This window comes from Varanus komodoensis, unplaced genomic scaffold, assembly GCF_004798865.1.
Source record: "Varanus komodoensis strain SLA01 unplaced genomic scaffold, ASM479886v1 scaffold15, whole genome shotgun sequence".
Classification (NCBI taxonomy): domain Eukaryota; kingdom Metazoa; phylum Chordata; class Lepidosauria; order Squamata; family Varanidae; genus Varanus; species Varanus komodoensis.
In genome coordinates this window covers 19207548-19223228 of record NW_025335440.1, presented here as the reverse complement: position 1 = coordinate 19223228, position 15681 = coordinate 19207548, and positions in this window count along the sequence as shown.

Below are 15681 nucleotides of genomic sequence, written 5' to 3'. Positions count from 1 at the left end.
AGAATGCTGGACTCAAAGTACCTCTGGTCTAATCTTGGATGACTTTTGTTATGTTCTTCTAACTTTCTCAAGGTGCATAGGAACTCTCTTGAGTCTATGTGCTGGATTTCCCCCACCTTTTCTGCAGGGTTTTGGCCATGTTATGAAAGCTGACTCATTTGTTTTAGTATTACTCTTCTCTGTTGAGTCTTACATTATTATAACCTTTGTTGTATCCTTTTTAGACTGCTTCATAATTTCACACAGATTACCCTACAGAATCACAGATTCCATCTGTCCTTTCTATACTGGGCCAACTATAACAAGCTCTTCTCAGCTCTACCTAACACCCAGTTGGAGTTGAAGCAGGCACTCTGCTATCCAAGAAAGCACCTGTCAAATATTTTGGCTAGGATGGCTGCTTACATATCCATCCATCCATCCATCTATGTATCTGAAATGCATCACCCAAGGAGAGAAAGAGGGAAAGAGAGCACAAAGAAGGACACCAGTTTGCTTAAGATTTGCAAATTATTTGTTGCTGTTGTTATATTTCTAGACTGTCCAACAGCCAAAGCTTTCTGGTGGTTCACAACAGCTGTGCCTTTAAAAAGGAATACAGAAAAATCTCATGGTAGAAGAAAAGACCTGGTGGCTTGTGTGCCCACTCAGTCTGCTGTCCAACTGCTTAGTGTTGATATGAAAATTCAAGATCCCCCACTGCTCTCCCTTCTTATGGTTCATTTCATTAAACCAAAGTTGGACTGGACAATCGGTCAAATAGCAGGCATCATCAGATACAAGACTGTCCTTTGTGAGCTTCCCAAATTAAATGACCTTCCCCAGTAATTTAGGATACCTCGTCATTCTTCTAATTTGTCTAGAATCTGTTTTGGACTCCTTCTCATTCCCTGTTCAGAAAAAAGTGTGAGGTTGCCTTTTTTGTTGTTGTTGTTGCTTTGGAGAGCTCTGTTTCAGTAACAAGTGTGTAATCAAATTCATGTCATCGAGTTTAATTCACAGAGGTTTTCCCTCCTGACATAAAAAACGGAATGGGATGCGCAATCCCTTGTGGCACGAATGCTCACATTGTGTGAGTGGAACAGACCACTGGGTCATGGTCGTGTGGCAGCATGAAATTAAAATTTGCACTTCGATCTCAAGCATATTTACTAGGAAGGAATTTTTAAAAGCGATTTCTCTGAAACAGTGCCAGGGAATGAAGCTGTCAACATGCTGTGGCAATGCCAGATTGGTAACTAGATTTTGGAAGAAAGTTCCTGGTGGATCAGTGCAATCCTATGCATATTTAGACAGGGATAAAAGCCTATAACTTCCAGGATTATCTGGGTATGCTGGGGGTTGTAGTCCTTTTTCCATATAAACAGGCATGGGAGTGAACCTTTGATGGATTAATTTTAGGTGCACTTTTCAATAGAGGCTCTATGATAACTCAGGCTTCATTGTATGAAATTCGGTCATTGTGGAGAGAATGTTATGGCAGGCATGGGAAGATAAGAATATTCTAGCTATTGATCCCCAGCTGGGGAGGCTGCTGATGTGGCAATACATGGCAGTATGCAAATTGATAGAATATATGAAAATGAATGAGATAAGATACCATCATGAAATATGATCTGTACTCATGAATTGAATTATATATTAAATAGAAAATACCCTTTTATACATTTGGGCATTAGGCATTATTGTGCTCTGCTATGATGAGTATGATGCATATTGATATGAATGTTGCACATTATTGTTTTTACTTGAGTTATAAGAATCAGATGTATACAATTTATACAAAAAATTTCCCTAATTCCAGTTAAAACCCTACTGAATTTAGGCACCTGACTCCCTTAACACCTTCTAAAGCTCCAAGCTTTAGTTAACATCTGTTGTTCATAAGATGTTAAGTAGGGACTTATTACAATTATCAGGACTATTAAGAAACATTTTATTCAGATTTTTAGCAGTGCACAGCAAGTTGTCAATAAAAAAAATGGTTGCTGAATGATGGAGCCTAGAGTTTTATAAACTTAGTCAGCATATTCTACCATATGCATTTCCCTTTGGAATCAATTAAAAGAATGTTATACAAATCAGTCTCATCTTAATTTAAAGGGAATATATAAACAGAAAGTTTGCACACAGATATTTTTTAAAATTAATGATACCAAATTAGCTAAAGGCCCCATAACAAATTGTTAAATTCAACACCTTACAAACTTATTAAACTGGAAGTTTGCCCTGATCTGCTTAAATTATTCATGTTTTAGTCCTGAAAATAATGTTGATGGATTTGTTAGAACATGAAAATTTGCTACTTTCAAGTGTGCCTTTTATTAACACTCCCTTTAAGATCCATATCCTTAATAAAAGCCGCAAAATGTTTATCAGCTAAATGTCCAAATCCAACGAAGATTAGAAAGATTCTACTCATATAAACTCCCTGAATGAACTCAAAAGTTTATGTCCACTAATATATTGTACATACAACAGTGTAGTGGTACAATTTATTTGCAGGAGAGTCCCTTCGTTTACTTTAGTTACAGAACTTCCTAAAATTATCCATGAGGATATCTGAGCACAACATGGAATCAAAGTTAGGAAGAACACATGGACATATTACAAATAAATGCTAACTTATTTGCTAGCTCCTGTTTCTCCCTTGGCTTACCCATCTGTATTGATAACCATAGGTTGTTACTGTGATTAAATTTCTTAGTGAGCACTTCAGCCTTGCTCCTTTTGAGCCATGTTCTGCAGTGACTTGTCCTGCTTACTTGTGAGTCACCTGCAGATGCTTGTTCTGCTTACATGCAAGTAGCCATGCTTGCTTTCAAACAGATATTTAAAATGGCTATTTAGGATGCTATTTGAAAGTGCTGCTCAGCAATTCAGTCCTGCATGCTTACTTCTGAACAGACACACTTGATTTATTTACCTGTGAGTGGACATGATGCTTATGCTTTCTTCTGCATATTAATGCTTTCTACTGTAACTAAGTAACAATAGAATTGGGGGTGGTATATTTTTTCATTCCTCTTTACTTCTGCCAGTAACCATGCCTTTGTATTTGGGATCACTTACCATTGGTACATTTACATTCCGATTCCAAAGAAGGGCAATGCCAAAGAACGTTCAAACTACTGCACCATTGTACTCATTTCACATGCTAGCAAAGTTATACTCCAAACCCTACAAGTTAGGCTGCAGAAGTGGACCAAGAACTACCAGAAGTACAGGCAGGATTTCAAAGAGGGAGAGGAACTAGAGATCAAATTGCCAACATACGCTGGATCATGGAGAAAGCTAGGGAGTTCCAGAAAAAACATTTGCTTCTGCTTCATTGACTATGCGAAAGCCTTTGATTGTGTGGATCACAGCAAATTGTGGCAAGTTCTTAAAAAGATGGGAGTACCAGACCATCTTATTTGTCTCTTGAGAAACCTATATGTGGGTCAAGAAGCAACAGTGAGAACTGGACAGAGAACCACTGATTGGTTCAAAATTGAGAAAGGAGTTCGGCAAGGCTGTATACTGTTGCCCTGCCTATTTAACTTATATGCAGAGCACATCATGAGAAAGGCGGAGCTAGATGAATCACCAGTTGGAATTAAGATTGCTGGGAGAAATATCAACAACCTCAGATATGCAGATGATACCACTCTCATGGCAGAAAGTGAAGAGGAACTAAAGAGCCTCTTGATGCGGGTGAAGGAGGAGAGCGCAAAAGTTGGCTTGAAACTCAACATTAAGAAAACTAAGATCATGGCATCTGGTTCGCTCACTTCCTGGCAAAAAGATGGGGAAGAAATGGAGGTAGTGACAGATTTTATTTTCCTGGGCACCAAGATCACCACAGACAGGGGCTGCACCAAGAAATTAAAAGACGCTTGCTCCTGGGGAGGAAAGCTATGGCAAATCTAGGCAGCATACTAAAAAGCAGAAACATCACCCTGCCAACAAAAGTGCGTGTAGTCAAGGCTATGGTTTTCCCAGTTGCAATGTATGGCTGTGAAAGCTGGACCATAAGGAAGGCTGAGCACAAAAGGATTGAGGCCTTTGAATTGTGGTGCTGGAGGAGACTCCTGCAAGTCCCTTGGACTGCAAGGCGATCAAACCAGTCAGTCCTAGAGGAGATCAATCCTGACTGCTCTTTAGAAGGCCAGATCCTGAAGATGAAACTCAAATACTTTGGCCACCTAATGAGAAGGAAGGACTCCCTGGAGAAGAGTCTAATGCTGGGAACAATAGATGGCAAAAGAAGAAGGGGACGGCAGAGGATGAGGTGGCTAGATGGAGTCATTGAAGCAGTTGGTGTGAGCTTAAGTGGACTCCAGGGGATAGTGGAGGACAGGAAGGCCTGGAGGAATGTTGTCCATGGAGTCGCGATGGGTCAGATACGACTTCACGACTAACAACAACAATCATTGGTACGCAGCCACCAAAAGCTTCTCCAAAATGGAATGCAACACTCAGGCCACAAAAAGTTCCTCACCACTGGTGCATAGTTAACAACCCCAGAGTTAACCGCATTACTGAGCAAGGAAGTGTGAATAAGAAACTGCAGAATGCACTTATACAGCAAGTGATTGTTAGACCAAGTGGCCAATTCAGATTGAAACAAACGTACAAACCCTGGCAACGTTTAATCTCATACCAGTGACAGGGAGGGGATCCACTACCATCCAGAGATAATAGAAAACGCCTCTAGGTGCCACCAGTATCATCACTGAACCTTACATACATGCTGAACCCTTTCACAGGTGTAAAAGTGATTGCCGTTAATTTGCTCTCCCTCTCATGGGGTCCATATTTTACTGTAGGGTGGTGGTAGACGGTGATAGGAAGGAGGAGGAGTTAGCACCAATGTGTAGGGAAAGTATATGCAATTACTATGTACTGTGGATATGCTGGTGTTTCCAGGCACATAAAACTTGTGACTAGAATTAATTGAAAACTAGTAATCCAAAACCTTTCTTGTCCTAGGTACTTCCTCTTGGTCACTGAAATCTGAAATCACAAAAGAAAGGGTGGTTAAGCTAAGGATGTGTGAGGAATCTGTTTGGGGGTCGGAATCCACTGGATTCCCTGGGCTCAGCTCCCCATACTCTGGTCCACTTTGTCATGGCTCTGAGTCTGAGTTGCTGGTGAACATCTCCACAGCCCTTGCCAGGAATGGAGTGCCATGCACTGCCCAAGCAATGCCCTCTTCTCATCATGTGCAGCAAAGTTCACTTGTGATTCTGCAGCTGACATGGAAAAAGGTTGCAGGTTGCAGAACCTTCATTCTGAGAGCATCCACAGACTCCCTCTCAGCTTGGCTTTCTTTTTAAGACTCAGAAGAGCATGAGGTAAAGTCTGTGCATCCCAGAGAGATGGGTGCCACAAAGTTTTGTAGAGTAGTTTATACTTGTAGAAAGATGTATTACTTTTAATGTAAAGAAAGTAGTGGATTTCCCATCTTCCTACCCCTTTATTTATTTTACTGTATTTATGTTTGCTGTACTTGAGTACTATAGCATTTTCCATGATAAATGTGAACACAGATGTTTCAAGTTGATACATTCTAACTGTATATTTAATGGTGACCTAAAAACTAACCTTAGTGTTTCAAAACACTTTGGGATTAGAAAAGTAATTAAAAGCAAAGTCCCCATAAAGGCTCATTGTAGCAATCACCATTCATCTTTTTAATAGCTCAGCCAATACACTTTTGCTTTCAGTTCCCTGTTGTCACAAGTGACCCTCCCCACTTTCAAGGGTTAGTTGAGGCATTCTCCAAGGTTTAAGATTCTGCCCTGGGAGCCTCTGAAATAGATTATGCCATAAACCAGAATGGGCTAAAATCTTTGTGATTCTGAAGTTACATACTAGAAGCAATCCTATAGTAATAAGAACTCTGGCATTTGTTGCTGCTGAAAACAAACCTGCTAAAAGAAATAGCATTTAAGAAAATATCAAATATAGATCCAGCCAAAATACCACTTTTTTAGAGAAAGTTTCCCTAATTTATATAGGTCTGATTCTGCAGTAACAATAGCTCCATTTGAATGCTGTTTGAAAGCAGGAATGGGAAAGACTGGTCTCAGGCATGTCTGACTAGGAAATTTTGTATAGTAGTATCTCTGGGTTGTATCCAGTGTTTGGCTAACTCAAGTCCCATGCATTTCAATAGATCTAATCTAATTTGACTAGAAACAGCCTATTTAATGTCTACAGGATTATCTGTGTATACAATTATATGCTAAAAGGGGCTTTTCCATACAATTGAACACTCTGCCTTAAGGGTTCCTAGTTGTATGGAGAGAACCTTCTGCAGATATAACAGCCTCTTTTCTCCCCTCCATGCTCAGATGCCTACTAGCTTTTCAACTGAACAGAAATGCTCAATTAAAAAAAAAAAGAAGAGCAACTGAACCAGAAAAAGATGTGACTATTTCTTGCATCATAATTTACAGGTTCTTGCGCTGTTACTATAATTATGTTTAGTTAAAGTTCAAACTACTGCTCTAGCTTTAGTCTTGAAATGAGATATATGCTACAGGGATGCTTAATAATGCCTGTCATGTGTTTCTTTTGTGGGAGATATTCATACATAAATTAAGTTTTCCTAAGTGATGGAGCCAAATAAGGGTCCTGTGAAATGGGTTATTAGCCACCCATGCACACACTCTGGTGGTATGTTCAATTGTTTTAATGATAAATTTCCCTCACAAAGTGGAAGAGCCTGTTGACAGACAGAAATACAAGTTAACAATGGACTATTTAGACTTGCAAATGATGGAACATTTAATTATTCCAAAATAGCATTCTACCAGTTAGGGTATGATCATTAAATCCATCAATCTTCAGTTTATATGCATGAAACATTTATCATGCCTTCTACAAAAGCAGGAGTCAGTCATCTAAATATAGATCTTTGGACCATCCGTTTCATCAGTGCATTTCACTGAAAACCCTAGAATTTCATGTATTTTCTGCTATAGAGTTAAAGTGTTTGTAAATGATGTGATAAGGCTTAAAAGGTGAGGGAAAGAAATAACACTCGCACCATGCAAAGATGATAAATACACAACACCTACTTTGAAAACCAGGACTATAGTGAAGAGAGAAATGAGATATCAAATGTTAGCTGCTAGGTTGATAATAAGTCATTTTAGTTTCTCCTTTGGTTTTCTCATTCAACATATATACCAATAGATAATTATCTGAATCATTGTTACTTTTCTCTTTTTCAAACACTGGAAGTAGGTAGGTCAGAGCAGGCTAGAAGCACTAGCATCCTCTCATTGGATTTAGACTCCCTCCCTCTCTTCTTGGGAATGACCCCGCCCCCTGCAAAAAGAAAAGAAAAAGAAAGACTTCTATTTGGTCAAGGCTAATTGATATAGAACATGGAGACATGCAGCCCATATTTTAGGATTCAGCATCCGACTACAACATCCTGCTTTCTGGGCCTTGGAAATAGAGCTTTGCTGTTGGAAGGTGGAGCCAAGCTGAGCTGAATGCTGAAGAGGGAAGAGTAAACCAGTGGTGTAGGAACTTGGTCCCATAGTCCACACCTGACACTGTAGGGTCTGAAACCAGCTTCCCAGAATGCTACAGGCCCTTCCTTTGTCACTGTCCCTTTCATCCAACCAGCAATCATTCAGTGGTTTCTCAGCTTTTCTACAATCTCCACCTCACCAATTCTGAAAAGTTAAAATGCCTGTCATAAGGTTTAGTTCTGGCTGTAACAACTATAAAATAAGGCAGTACTTTTGGTATTTTGGCCCTGCTGCTAATACTTTTGATCACATCTATCCATGGAATGAAGCTCCTGAGAGCTCCTCTGAAATAGAATTTGGACCTTGACCTGAAAAAAGTTATCTGTCTCAGAGGTTAAGAATGAAAAGGGAGCATCTGGCCTTGAACCTGACAGAGCTCATTCACTGATTTATGAATATTCACATACAGTTTAGTACAGTTGGTATTCCTTTTGAATTTAATATTTAGTTTAATATGGGGCTTCTTATATCCCTCAGCCTTAGAAACACTTCCAGCATCCCTCAAAATAGCCTTGTTACAATAGCCCAAATGAAAAGGAAAAACAAATGCCACATATGAAAGCTATGGAGAAGTGAATACATTTGTATCCTGTTAATTCTAAACTTATTTAAATTTATTTAAACCCCAGAATCCCCAGGCTTCTCTATATTGAAAATACAGGAAAAAAATAATGTTAAATAGCACAGATAAAAGGGACATTTGATGACATTTGTTAAGAAAATTAAATAAGTCTGCACAAAACAAGTCTGTACATGTGTCTGCACAAGAAAATTAAGTGCAGACACATGTACTAGAGCAATATTTATTTTTATTTATTCAAAATAAACCCTTAAAAAGCAGAATGCCTCCAGTTACTCATTGCTTGACTATAATTTACCATTACTATGTTGCACACAACTCGGAGTTCCTCAATCTGACTCATCATCCTTATCCTGTAGTGTAACTCATCCTGAGGGGATATTGGTGAAGAAAGTTGATTGTGACTACTTCTTGGACCTCCCTACTAAGTGGACAAGATGATATGGTCTTTCATGTGTGGTACAATTATTACTGTTCAGCATATATACTTACTGAATGATTACATGCATAATTTGAAAAATTACCACTTCAGAAATGCATTCACTGAAGCTTCTGAGCTTTACAAGATAGTGCTATATTCCAGACCTGAAATATAAATTTATAGAAGATCACAACCAGCAAAAGGAGAAAATACAATCTTGTCTTCCACAATCCCTTTTCTACTTTCCGTTTTACATGGGATGTTGTTAAGCTGGGACAAAGAACAGATATATGAATCCCAGGAGACCCTGACTCACAACAGCAAGCAAAAATGAGGCATGATCCCATCATACTCTTCCTTTCTCTCTATTTGTGAAGAGGCAGGCTGCCATATTCTGCACCAACCCAAACTTTGTAGAAACCATCAAGGGCACCCTGTCACATAACTTCAGCTGCAGGTTATGAAGGGAATGAATGACAGTTTCCAGGCTAGAAACAGAAAGAAAACTGTCAGAGCTTTCTCATAGAGATGGAGTGGCCAGGAAGTTCTCCCAGCCACTGCCACAGTCTGGAATTCTGCATTTAGTGATGGGTCCAGAAGCACCTGAAGGATAGGAGTTTGAATGACACCAGAGGCCAAACTTGATCAATAATGGACACCTTCATGCTGCCCAGGTAACATGAACCGACAGCTATCATTATTTCAGTCTTGTCTAGGACTGACTTGCTAATTGCTCATTCCTGCTGATGGGTGCAGGCTGGAGGTTATCTCCCTGCCAAGAACTATGAAACTAAAGAGGAAGCAGGCAGGGGGAAAGTGTTAACATCAATTTCCCAGGCAGATTGCCTCCAAAACCTCACTGTGGTATTGGCCTGAAGAGCTGCTACCTGTTGACCTTGCTCTATTCTTGTAGTCAGGGCCAATGCAGATGGATAAGAAATTTGTGTTGGATGAGGGCTGTACGAAGTCAAGGTTCTGCAAAGTAAATAAACAAACCCACAAAGTTAAATTCCAGAACAGAGAGGGACAATGCCCATTTATTGTGCAAATTTGTTCTTTATGTGTGATAAAGATTGGGCCAAAAAGTGAATAACTGTTATATGCTGTTATTTTCAGTAGTGTACAGGAAGCTTGAGCTTTGCATGGCATTTTGACTTATACTTTAGACACATGAAAAGTTGGAAATTTTATGTCCAAATACTTCAGACATTCCATGTCAGTGCCGAGGTCACAGAGAGAACTAGACTGAGATATCTTCCAAAGAATGTTTATGTTACAAAGAGGAACAGAAAAGACAAAGCTCCCATTACAGTGCGACATATGCCTGACTCGTAGCAAATGAGGTGAGAGGTTAGGACATATTTCAAACTGTGCTGCCCTTTGCTTTTTTTAGTGGAGACGGACAACAAGATCTCACCATTTTATTGGGTCTTTTGTGGTATGGCTCTTCGTCCATTGGAATTTGAACTGAGGCCACACCAGTTATGTTTAAACTTGTTTTAAAGATATCCAAGAGTCTGGTCTATCATATGTCTGTGCTGTATCAAGTGCCAACTGATTTGAAGTAAGCTTACAAAGGACAAGACAAAGTACTAAATCTGCATATACATTTAGAATGCATTTAGAATACAATGTACAACTGGGGTTTCCCACAAGGAAAAGTTAAAGAGTTGGACTCTTTTAGTTTAGAAATCATGGGTAAGTACTCCAATGGGACACTTATTCCCCTACATACTCTGTTGTGCCCACAGTTACCTTCCGCAAGCAGTGCCCACTGGCTTTCAGTCATTTTCCAAGCAGTGGTGAAAAGGAAGCTTGGCTTTTGTGTTGCACAAAATCAATTAGTCCATGGAGAAAGAGGTGGTTGTCCTTCTCCATGGGTGAAATGCATCATTTTGTGTTGTGCACAGGTGTGTGTGTGAGAGAGAGAGACTTTGATGTGTATAGGCCACAACCACATTCCCTTAGAGAGAAAAGAATGCCTAAGATCTGAGCAATACTAGTGGCGGCGACAGCAACAATCTTAATGCAGTTTCATATCATGCTACCAACAGTGAGACTACTTTGAACTCTTGAGAGGAAATGATTTGCCACCACCCACCTGGGAGTTCTCTAAAAATACTCATAGTTTTCAAACTGAACTGAGGGGAATTTGCCCACTACTAATGGAATTAGATTGTGAACTTGGTGCTGGGCAAAACAATCCATGTACTGCTTTAGCACATGATGATCCACCCATGCCCAGAGTCTCAACACATCAGTTTGGCCAAAAGAATTGCCTCTATATTTTTGAAGGATTTCAGCTGAACCACAGGGGGAAGCTCCTACTCATTTGTAAGGAAATTCCTTTTCCCCCTCATCCCTCTTTTCTGTTGAAGGATGCATGACAAAAATACTTAAGAGAAAAGCTAGGAGCACTGTTTCTTAGTACCAAGGTGCTCAGGAAACCTGGTGCTATTTTATACTGATTCCTATTACAAAGGGGTGTAGATACTCCCACATAGACATTCAGAGCAAATTGCTACATTCACACCAAGCACTGAGGCTCTTAATAAACCAATCCATGCTATTGTTGTCTCAGTGAAAAACAGCAAAGGAGAAACAAGCCGGGATGCTGCTTAGCTAACTGTAATTCAGTAGCAAATAAACAGAACACCAGAGACCTTTCCAGTTTAAAATTACAAACAACCCCAAGGCAATTTTTTTTCTTCAAATCATCAACACCCAGCAACATGACAGAAGATACTGCAAGTATCTTATAGTATCACACTGAGGATATGAACAACCGCTGTCTCTAAGTTAATTAGTTTTCCAGTGAACTTTTAAAAGCCTACCACATAGGACAGATCTGTAATTTGCCTCCAACCCAACAGTTTTTGCTTCACATAGACAACACAGAACTATATATCTGAGTACAAAACAAACATGGACAACTAAGCTCCCACAGCTGCTAATAATTCAGGTTTTCACAAAATGAAATTATTTTGCTGATACTTTCCTACCACAGGTTGTGAGTTCACACAATCCATCCTCTTTGTGTGTCATGTACAGACATGTGTGTCAATATTTGACCTTGAAGAGGGTTTCCCTGCTGGCAAGCCCATCAATGTCAAGCTTTACTGAGTGGTGGAAAAAGAATGAGGTACCACGAGGCAGGAAAATGGCTGCCCTCCCTTACCTGAGTGCACCAAGGCTTGGCTTAGCTAATGCTCTTGTGGCAGCCAGTTCAAAAGGCACATAAAGCATGCCTGAATCTCAAAAAAAGCAAGCAAGCAAGCAAGCAAAGCCAAATAAAAAGTGGAAAGATTTATGAGAGCACAATAAAAGTTTATTAAAAATAAATATTCTGCTAGATGACAAAAGGGAACTCAGAAGAAATCAAAGAAAGTGCCAGCAGATGAATTCAACATCCATTGTTCCAAACTCAAGATAGTACTCAGTCACACTAAAACACCAGGCAGGTGCTTTGGAAGGAGCAGCAGAAGATGAAGGACATCAAAACCCTTTGTGGAGTGACCTAGGGGTCAGGATGGCCTCCACCCCCTCTTCCCTTTCTCTATGCATAACAGCTGCTGAGTGGATGACTGAGACCATATGCTTGGCATTGCTGGAGCTAGAACAGGGGGCCTTGGGTCCTGTGTGAAGCTGCCCTGTGTGTTGAAGTTTAGGCACTGCAATTTGCCTCACTTTCCTTGCAGTAAGGTATTCTCTGGCTCCAAACTGACCCTGTCTACCAGATCTGGCCATTGGTACTACTACACAAGACAGACCATGCAAGTGAAAAAGTGGAGTAAAAAATCCTCCTAAAGAACAGGAGGGGAAAACTCCAGATTTGGGGAAAATAAACATTCAGGTGAGGAGTTATTAATGCATGCTGAAGAAAAGATCCCCAGTGGATTCCTGGTGGAGTTTGGGTTCAGTTCAGGCTTGCTTTTTCTGTCAGCCCTGGTGTTAGTGCTTTTGTATTACAAGTGGTCCAAGAGCACCCAGCTTCTCCATCTCGCTCTCCCATTTTGAGTACTAACATTTGAACTGGGCATTGGGTCCAGCAGCAATTGTCAGCAAGACTACCATGGTATATAAACTGGAGGCCACTAATGATCCCCAGAACATACAACATAACATATTGCATAGCACCTTTCCAGGGGTACAGGAAAAGATGGCTGTCCCATTGTCAAAAGCAACAGAAATGTGAGGAAGTTTGGCTGTTCCATGAAAGAAATTTTACTTTGAAAGAAAGTTCGGACAAAGCTGTGTGTGAGTGCATATGTATGTGGACAGAGACAGTCTTCAATCAGCCTGAATGAGAGCAGCCCATTTTTGGGCTGGGAGTTTGCCTTGGCCAGCTCGGAAATTCTTACTGGTGTGTTTCTCTCCATTCCTCTAGTCTGACTCTTTGGTTCATTGACTTCATTCCAGCTCTATTGTTCAAATTCTGCTTCCTGGAAAAGCAAACAAAAGGTAGATAGAAGAGCACAGGAGGAGCAGGAGACCTTCCCTGCTTCTCTCGTCTTTCAGAATCTGAATGGCTTGGAAAGTTAAGCGGTGGGGGAGTGGGGAGACAAACATCTTTTGTGCACTTCTCTGTCTTTTCCTCTGAGCAGGAAGACTGTGGGGGGAAAGGAGATAGTAGGAACTGGGTAGGAGGGATGGTATCCCTTGGGCTGAACTCAGCTTGAAGGCTGCATGTTGCCAAGCCCTGTTATATACAAATTCATAAATTATGTTAATAGAATGGGAGATCAGCCACCATCATTTATTGTGGGCAAACAACAAACAATCCCATAACAAAGAAATGTCCTCAGAGTATAACCCAAACCTGTCAATTAGAGCCAGCCCTAAGCTGAAGAATTTTGCTCTGGTGCCAAACTCTTTCCTAGTTTTAGATTGTTCAGATGTGTGATTTTGGCCTGGGGTCATCTCTAGTGAAATGCATGAAGAGAACCTGACAGATGTCTCCTCTAACCGAAATATTAAAAGAAAATATTCAAATGTTAAAAACAAATCAAATAGTAATTTATGACTGAATAAGTTTATAATAAGATATATGCATTGTTAAAAGTTTCTCTGAGAATGAAGGGTTTTTGAGTCACTTCTGCAACTCTTGATTGTGCCTTGGTAGTGTCCACAAAGCTTTACCAGAAAGATAATCAAAGGGATCTTTCTGAATGCCAGTTGCCAGGGAACACAACTGAGGGGGTGTTACTGTACTCAGGAAATGGCCATGGTGGACAACGAATGCTGGAGAGACAAGCCTTTGTCTGATCCAGCAGGGCTCTTGCGATGTAGGAATACCATACTGTTTGGTCGTGCCTGGGGAAATTTTCCCAGAGACCTGAAGCTAATTCCTACTAGATGCAGAAATGTGGGAGTGGAGAAAGAAACAGGCTTCAAAACACCTCCAGCAGTTGTGCAACAGAAAAAAAAAAATCCTGGAAGAAGGTGACAAAACAAAAACAGGTAGTGGGAGACAGTGGATTTCTTACAAGAATCAGGTAGAATGGCTTCTCACACGTTCCTCCCAAAAAGGACCCACATCACTAAAAAAAGAGGAGAAAGAGGGCTCAGATGTGCACAAAATTTGCATATGCTAGCTTGTAAGTATAGTGCACATTTAGAAATAATTGCTGTAACCATTTTTGCAGAAAGTACAACTCACCATAGTAGGGAAGAAGCTGATTGGCTGACTTGAATGCCTGCTGCCTGGTTGCTAGCTGTTGATGGACAACTCCAAGGCTACCACCGCCTTCCTTTTTCGTTAAACATGGTTCTTTGTCCCTGTTTCATTTGCTATTGCTAAGGTGGCTTCTGGCCTTGACTGATTCCTACCTACAACCCCTAGGATCTCTTCCAGCACGATGGAGTCCTGCCCTCCTTCCCCAGTGAATCATGCAGTAAGCACCTGGAATTAACCTCCACTGAATTCAACAGGGCTTACTCCTGTGTAGATATAAAGTGTTAGTCCTTCCACCATGAGTTGTTGGGATTGCTTGATCACGAATAAAAATGCATGTAGTTATTCTTGCTTTCCTTGGCATAATTTATGCAAAGTATATCATGCAGGATTCAAAATGTGATTTACTCATCTTCCTTTGCAATATTTTGACAGGTTTTGCTGTACTTTAAAGAATCAGAGCCATGTCAATCTTCTCCTAAATCACCAGCTAGTATATATCCCAGATTTCCTGTTCAGTAGCTTTAGTCTTTTTATGCCTATGTAACTTTACTGAAATACTTACTATTCCTCTGCCATCTTAGTATCTTGTTCAAATGAAAAAAGCCCCTAATATGCAACATACCAATGGCAAATGAATTTCTAATGCTGATGCTGTATTTACATAACCTATTATATACTGAATTCATTTCATATATGCTGTTGTTATTAATCACCCAATTCAACGATATTTTATGTGTGACTAGACAAGAAATAGGGGAGTGACCTCTTTGTAATTGCTTACTCAGGCTCACTTGACTTTTTCAAATAAATATTATGGTGACCTTATTCAGTATAATTTATTGGTTTTAAAGAGCCTCTTTGGCTCCTCAGTAACAAACAAGAAGAAACCATTTATATGTGTTTTTTTTGCATCTTGTTGAAACTATTATTGTAATATCTTAGAACCATATATCTTTCATAACTCTGTTACCTTTGAATTTTGCTCCTCTAATTTTAACTCCACTAAAAAGTTATTTATAACCGAAAATGATTCTCATGTCTGAAAAAAAGCTGCAATGTTTGCTGTTCACAGAACTATAAGAAGATACTTCTTAGCAGGTCACAACAGAGATGGAGCAGAAATTCATTCAGTTCACATTTTGATGCAAACGTATCTAATTTAATACATTTGCACCAATGGCTGAGCTGAAATCTCTTCAAATTTTGTTGTGGGATTCTTCAATAAAAAAAAAATCTATGTAAACCAAGCATGGTGCCAATAAGGCTGATAGTTATGAAAATAACTAAATTCAGAATAGCATCCTATGGATGTTTGGAGAGACCCATGGCTAGCTGGAGAGTGCTGGGGCTTGTAGGAATTTTTTCTTTATAAACAGACATGAAAATGTGTCCTTAAATGAATTAGGCTAGAAAAGTAGCTGATAAAAATGTATCTTAAGAGAAAGTGTATTTAATAGGAGAAACATGC